A 6,749-nucleotide genomic window follows, 5' to 3' on the forward strand; every position below is an offset into this window, starting at 1 on the left:
GCCATTCTCTCTCACCCCTATCCTCTCCACCCCTATCCTCTCCACCCGCCATCCTCTCTCACCCCTATCCTCTCCACCCCTATCCTCTCCCTGTCATCCTCACTCACCCCTATCCTCTCCACCCCTATCCTCTCTCACCCCTATCCTCTCCACCCCTATCCTCTCCCCGTCATCCTCACTCACCCCTATCCTCTCCACCCGCCATCCTGTCTCACCCCTATCCTCTCCATCCCTATCCTCTCCACCCCCATCCTCTCCCCGTCATCCTCACTCACCCCTATCCTCTCCACCCCTATCCTCTCCACCCCTATCCTCTCCACCCCTATCCTCTCCACCCATATCCTCTCCACCCCTATCCTCTCCACCCCTATCCTCTCCCCGTCATCCTCTCCACCCCTATCCTCTCCACCCCTATCCTCTCCACCCCTATCCTCTCCCCGTCATCCTCTCCACCCCTATCCTCTCCACCCCTATCCTCTCCACCCCTATCCTCTCCACCCCTATCCTCTCCACCCTTATCCTCTCCACCCCTATCCTCTCCACCCCTATCCTCTCTACCCCTATCCTCTCTACCCCCATCCTCTCCACCCCTATCCTCTCCACCCCTATCCTCTCCACCCCTCTCCACCCCTATCCTCTCCACCCCTATCCTCTCAACCCCTATCCTCTACCTGCCATCCTCTCTCACCCCTATCCTCTCCACCCCTATCCTCTCCACCCCTATCCTCTCCACCCCTATCCTCTCCACCCCTATCCTCTCCACCCCTATCCTCTCCCCGTCATCCTCTCCAACCCTATCCTCTCCACCCCTATCCTCTCCAACCCTATCCTCTCCCCGTCATCCTCTCCACCCCTATCCTCTCCACCCCTCTCCTCTCCCCCCTATCCTCTCCACCCCTATCCTCTCCACCCCTATCCCCTCCACCCCTATCCCCTCCACCCCTATCCTCTCCACCCCTATCCTCTCCACCCCTATCCTCTCCACCCCTATCCTCTCCACCCCTATCCTCTCCCCCTCTATCCTCTCCACCCCTATCCTCTCCCCGTCATCCTCACTCACCCCTATCCTCTCCACCCCTATCCTCTCCACCCCTATCCTCTCCACCCCTATCCTATCCTCTCCACCCCTATCCTCTCTCACCCCTATCCTCTCCACCCCTATCCTCTCCACCCCTATCCTCTCCACCCCTATCCTCTCCCCCCCTATCCTCTCCACCCCTATCCTCTCCCCGTCATCCTCACTCACCCCTATCCTCTCCACCCCTATCCTCTCCACCCCTATCCTCTCCCCGTCATCCTCACTCACCCCTATCCTCTCCACCCCTATCCTCTCCCCCTCTATCCTCTCCACCCCTATCCTCTCCCCGTCATCCTCACTCACCCCTATCCTCTCCACCCCTATCCTCTCCACCCCTATCCTCTCCACCCCTATCCTCTCTCACCCCTATCCTCTCCACCCCTATCCTCTCCACCCCTATCCTCTCCCCGTCATCCTCACTCACCCCTATCCTCTCCACCCCTATCCTCTCCCCGTCATCCTCACTCACCCCTATCCTCTCCACCCCTATCCTCTCCACCCCTATCCTCTCCACCCCTATCCTCTCCCCCTCTATCCTCTCCACCCCTATCCTCTCCCCCTCTATCCTCTCCACCCCTATCCTCTCCACCCCTATCCTCTCCACCCCTATCCTCTCCACCCCTATCCTCTCCCCCCTATCCTCTCCACCCCTATCCTCTCCCCCTCTATCCTCTCCACCCCTATCCTCTCCACCCCTATCCTCTCCACCCCTATCCTCTCCACCCCTATCCTCTCCCCCTCTATCCTCTCCCCCTCTATCCTCTCCACCCCTATCCTCTCCCCCTCTATCCTCTCCACCCCTATCCTCTCCACCCCTATCCTATCCTCTCCACCCCTATCCTCTCCACCCCTATCCTCTCCACCCCTATCCTCTCCACCCCTATCCTCTCCACCCCTATCCTCTCCCCCTCTATCCTCTCCACCCCTATCCTCTCCCCCTCTATCCTCTCCCCCTCTATCCTCTCCACCCCTATCCTCTCCACCCCTATCCTCTCCACCCCTATCCTCTCCACCCCTATCCTCTCCCCCTCTATCCTCTCCACCCCTATCCTCTCCACCCCTATCCTCTCCACCCCTATCCTCTCCACCCCTATCCTCTCCACCCCTATCCTCTCCCCCTCTATCCTCTCCACCCCTATCCTCTCCACCCCTATCCTCTCCACCCCTATCCTCTCCCCCTCTATCCTCTCCACCCCTATCCTCTCCACCCCTATCCTCTCCCCCTCTATCCTCTCCACCCCTATCCGTCCACCCCTATCCTCTCCACCCCTATCCTCTCCACCCCTATCCTCTCCCCCTCTATCCTCTCCACCCCTATCCTCTCCACCCCTATCCTCTCCACCCCTATCCTCTCCACCCCTATCCTCTCCCCCTCTATCCTCTCCACCCCTATCCTCTCCACCCCTATCCTCTCCCCCTCTATCCTCTCCACCCCTATCCTCTCCACCCCTATCCTCTCCCCCTCTATCCTCTCCACCCCTATCCTCTCCACCCCTATCCTCTCCACCCCTATCCTCTCCACCCCTATCCTCTCCCCCTCTATCCTCTCCACCCCTATCCTCTCCACCCCTATCCTCTCCCCCTCTATCCTCTCCACCCCTATCCTCTCCCCCTCTATCCTCTCCACCCCTATCCTCTCCCCCTCTATCCTCTCCACCCCTATCCTCTCCACCCCTATCCTCTCCACCCCTATCCTCTCCACCCCTATCCTCTCCCCCTCTATCCTCTCCACCCCTATCCTCTCCACCCCTATCCTCTCCCCCTCTATCCTCTCCACCCCTATCCTCTCCACCCCTATCCTCTCCACCCCTATCCTCTCCACCCCTATCCTCTCCCCCTCTATCCTCTCCCCCCCTATCCTCTCCCCCCCTATCCTCTCCACCCCTATCCTCTCCACCCCTATCCTCTCCACCCCTATCCTCTCCCCCTCTATCCTCTCCACCCCTATCCTCTCCACCCCTATCCTCTCCACCCCTATCCTCTCCACCTCTATCCTCTCCACCCCTATCCTCTCCCCCTCTATCCTCTCCACCCCTATCCTCTCCACCCCTATCCTCTCCACCTCTATCCTCTCCACCCCTATCCTCTCCACCCCTATCCTCTCCACCCCTATCCTCTCCCCCTCTATCCTCTCCACCCCTATCCTCTCCCCCTCTATCCTCTCCACCCCTATCCTCTCCCCCTCTATCCTCTCCATCCCTATCCTCTCCACCCCTATCCTCTCCACCCCTATCCTCTCCCCCTCTATCCTCTCCACCCCTATCCTCTCCACCCCTATCCTCTCCACCCCTATCCTCTCCCCCTCTATCCTCTCCACCCCTATCCTCTCCACCCCTATCCTCTCCACCCCTATCCTCTCCCCCTCTATCCTCTCCACCCCTATCCTCTCCACCCCTATCCTCTCCCCCTCTATCCTCTCCCCCCTATCCTCTCCCCCCCTATCCTCTCCACCCCTATCCTCTCCACCCCTATCCTCTCCCCCTCTATCCTCTCCACCCCTATCCTCTCCACCCCTATCCTCTCCACCCCTATCCTCTCCACCCCTATCCTCTCCACCCCTATCCTCTCCCCCTCTATCCTCTCCACCCCTATCCTCTCCACCCCTATCCTCTCCACCTCTATCCTCTCCACCCCTATCCTCTCCACCCCTATCCTCTCCACCCCTATCCTCTCCCCCTCTATCCTCTCCACCCCTATCCTCTCCCCCTCTATCCTCTCCACCCCTATCCTCTCCCCCTCTATCCTCTCCATCCCTATCCTCTCCACCCCTATCCTCTCCACCCCTATCCTCTCCCCCTCTATCCTCTCCACCCCTATCCTCTCCACCCCTATCCTCTCCACCCCTATCCTCTCCACCCCTATCCTCTCCCCCTCTATCCTCTCCCCCCTATCCTCTCCCCCCCTATCCTCTCCACCCCTATCCTCTCCACCCCTATCCTCTCCCCCTCTATCCTCTCCACCCCTATCCTCTCCACCCCTATCCTCTCCACCCCTATCCTCTCCACCCCTATCCTCTCCACCCCTATCCTCTCCACCCCTATCCTCTCCACCCCTATCCTCTCCCCCTCTATCCTCTCCACCCCTATCCTCTCCACCCCTATCCTCTCCACCTCTATCCTCTCCACCCCTATCCTCTCCACCCCTATCCTCTCCACCCCTATCCTCTCCCCCTCTATCCTCTCCACCCCTATCCTCTCCCCCTCTATCCTCTCCACCCCTATCCTCTCCCCCTCTATCCTCTCCATCCCTATCCTCTCCACCCCTATCCTCTCCACCCCTATCCTCTCCCCCTCTATCCTCTCCACCCCTATCCTCTCCACCCCTATCCTCTCCACCCCTATCCTCTCCCCCTCTATCCTCTCCACCCCTATCCTCTCCACCCCTATCCTCTCCACCCCTATCCTCTCCACCCCTATCCTCTCCCCCTCTATCCTCTCCACCCCTATCCTCTCCACCCCTATCCTCTCCCCCTCTATCCTCTCCACCCCTATCCTCTCCACCCCTATCCTCTCCACCCCTATCCTCTCCACCCCTATCCTCTCCACCCCTATCCTCTCCACCCCTATCCTCTCCACCCCTATCCTCTCCACCCCTATCCTCTCCCCCCCTATCCTCTCCACCCCTATCCTCTCCACCCCTATCCTCTCCCCCTCTATCCGTCCACCCCTGAGAAATAGTTTTCTTTGTCAGAGGCCATATTGTAGAATGGGAATGTTAAATGTACTGTAGATAATCATAGAAAACAATCTTTATTTTTATAGTATTCTGGAATAATCTCAGTCTACAGTATGGGCTGGTTTCCTGGACTCAGATTACAGGCTTAAGACAGGAGAGGACATAGGAGTAGAGGAAGAGGGTGAGATAGAATATACTGTATGTATCTTCGGTACAAGCATGCTAAGGGGTGTGTGAGTGGAGGGGGTGGGTAGTGTGGTCCTTAGCCGCAGTCCAGGATCAGCAGCACGTCCAGGTATTATTGGGCCAGCCACATCATAAAACAGGACAAGATAAGGGTGTTAGTGGGAGCATGTTTAGGTACATCAGATAAGACACAGTACACCAGATGAGACAAGCTGACCAATAAACTTAAGTATAAACACTGGAGACTGGAACAGGGGGATCAAGAGACAATATGGCCCCGTCCAAGTGCAACAAGCCAGGCACTCAGCCCCCGTAATACAGTCAGTGGTACGGAATCCTAGGTTTTTTTTACATCTTTTTTTTATTTAACCTTTATTTAACTAGGCAAGTCAGTTAAGAACAAATTCTTCTTTACAATGACGGCGTACCAAAACACAAAAGGCCTCCTGCGGGGACGGGGGCTGGGATTAAAAATAATATATATATATATATAAATATAGGACAAAACACACATCATAACAAGAGAGACAACACAACATAAAGAGATACCTAGACCACAACATAGCATGGCAGCAACACAACATAACAAGAACATGGCAGCAGCACAAAACATGGTAAAAACATTATTGGGCACAGACAACAGCACAAAGGGCAAGAAGGTAGAGACAAAAATGCATCACACAAAGCACACAAAGCACCACAACTGTCAGTAAGTGTCCATGATTGTCTTTGAATGAAGAGATTGAGATAAAACGGTCCAGTTTGAGTGTTTGTTGCAGCTCGTTCCGGTCGCTAGCTGCAGCGAACTAAAAAGACGAGCGACCCAGGGATGTGTGTGCATTGGGGACCTTTAACAGACTGTGACTGGCATAATGGGTGTTGTATGTGGAGGATGAGGGCTGCAGTAGATATCTCAAATATCCCTAAGAGGGTTTTATAAAAAAGCATCAACCAGTGGGTCTTGCAACGGGTTTTACAGAGATGACCAGTTTACAGAGGACTATAGAGTGCAGTGATGTGTCCTATAAGGAGCATTGGTGGCAAATCTGATTGCCGAATGGTAAAGAACATCTAGCCGCTCGAGAGCACCCTTACCTGCCGATCTAAAAATTATGTCTCCGGGATCACACGTCTGTCTACTTAGCTAGCTATCTAACGCTAGTCAACAGAGTTGAGTTTACTAACGACCTAGATTAATATCAATCCTTGATCAAATTCAAACTCACCCTTTTGTCCACACGATTTATCCTTTTCGTTTACGACAAATGTGGTCCTTGTCTCCTGTTTATAATGCTTCAGATGGTCTTCAAAAGCCTGTAGTCCAGTAAATTATTGAAGACCAGAAGTGGTTATCTACAATCATTGTAGTGATTGAGAATTCCTGAGGCAACTCTAGCTATACCTTCCATGAGAAGATTAATGTCCATTATAAACTGGGTTCGAGCCCTGAATGCTGATTGGCTGACAGCCGTGGTATATCAGACCGGAAACCACGGGTATGACAAAACGTGTATTTTTACTGCTCTAATTATGTTGGTAACCAGTTTATAATAGCAATAAGGCATATCGGGGGTTTGTGGTATATGGCCAATATACCACGGCTAAGGGCTGTGTCCAGGCACTCCGCAATGCATCGTGGTTAAGAACAGCCCTTAGCCGTGGTATACTGGCCATTTTGCTTAATTCTAGTATTCCAATTCCTAATTCTGTGGATTAGGTCCAGTACCTTCTCTTTAACAGCAGGCGGCAGCACTATCCCTCTGCTGAGATAACTGCTTGTCACTAGTTACCAATGCCACAAAGTCAAATT

This window comes from Salvelinus alpinus, chromosome 17, assembly GCF_045679555.1.
Source record: "Salvelinus alpinus chromosome 17, SLU_Salpinus.1, whole genome shotgun sequence".
Lineage (NCBI taxonomy): Eukaryota > Metazoa > Chordata > Actinopteri > Salmoniformes > Salmonidae > Salvelinus > Salvelinus alpinus.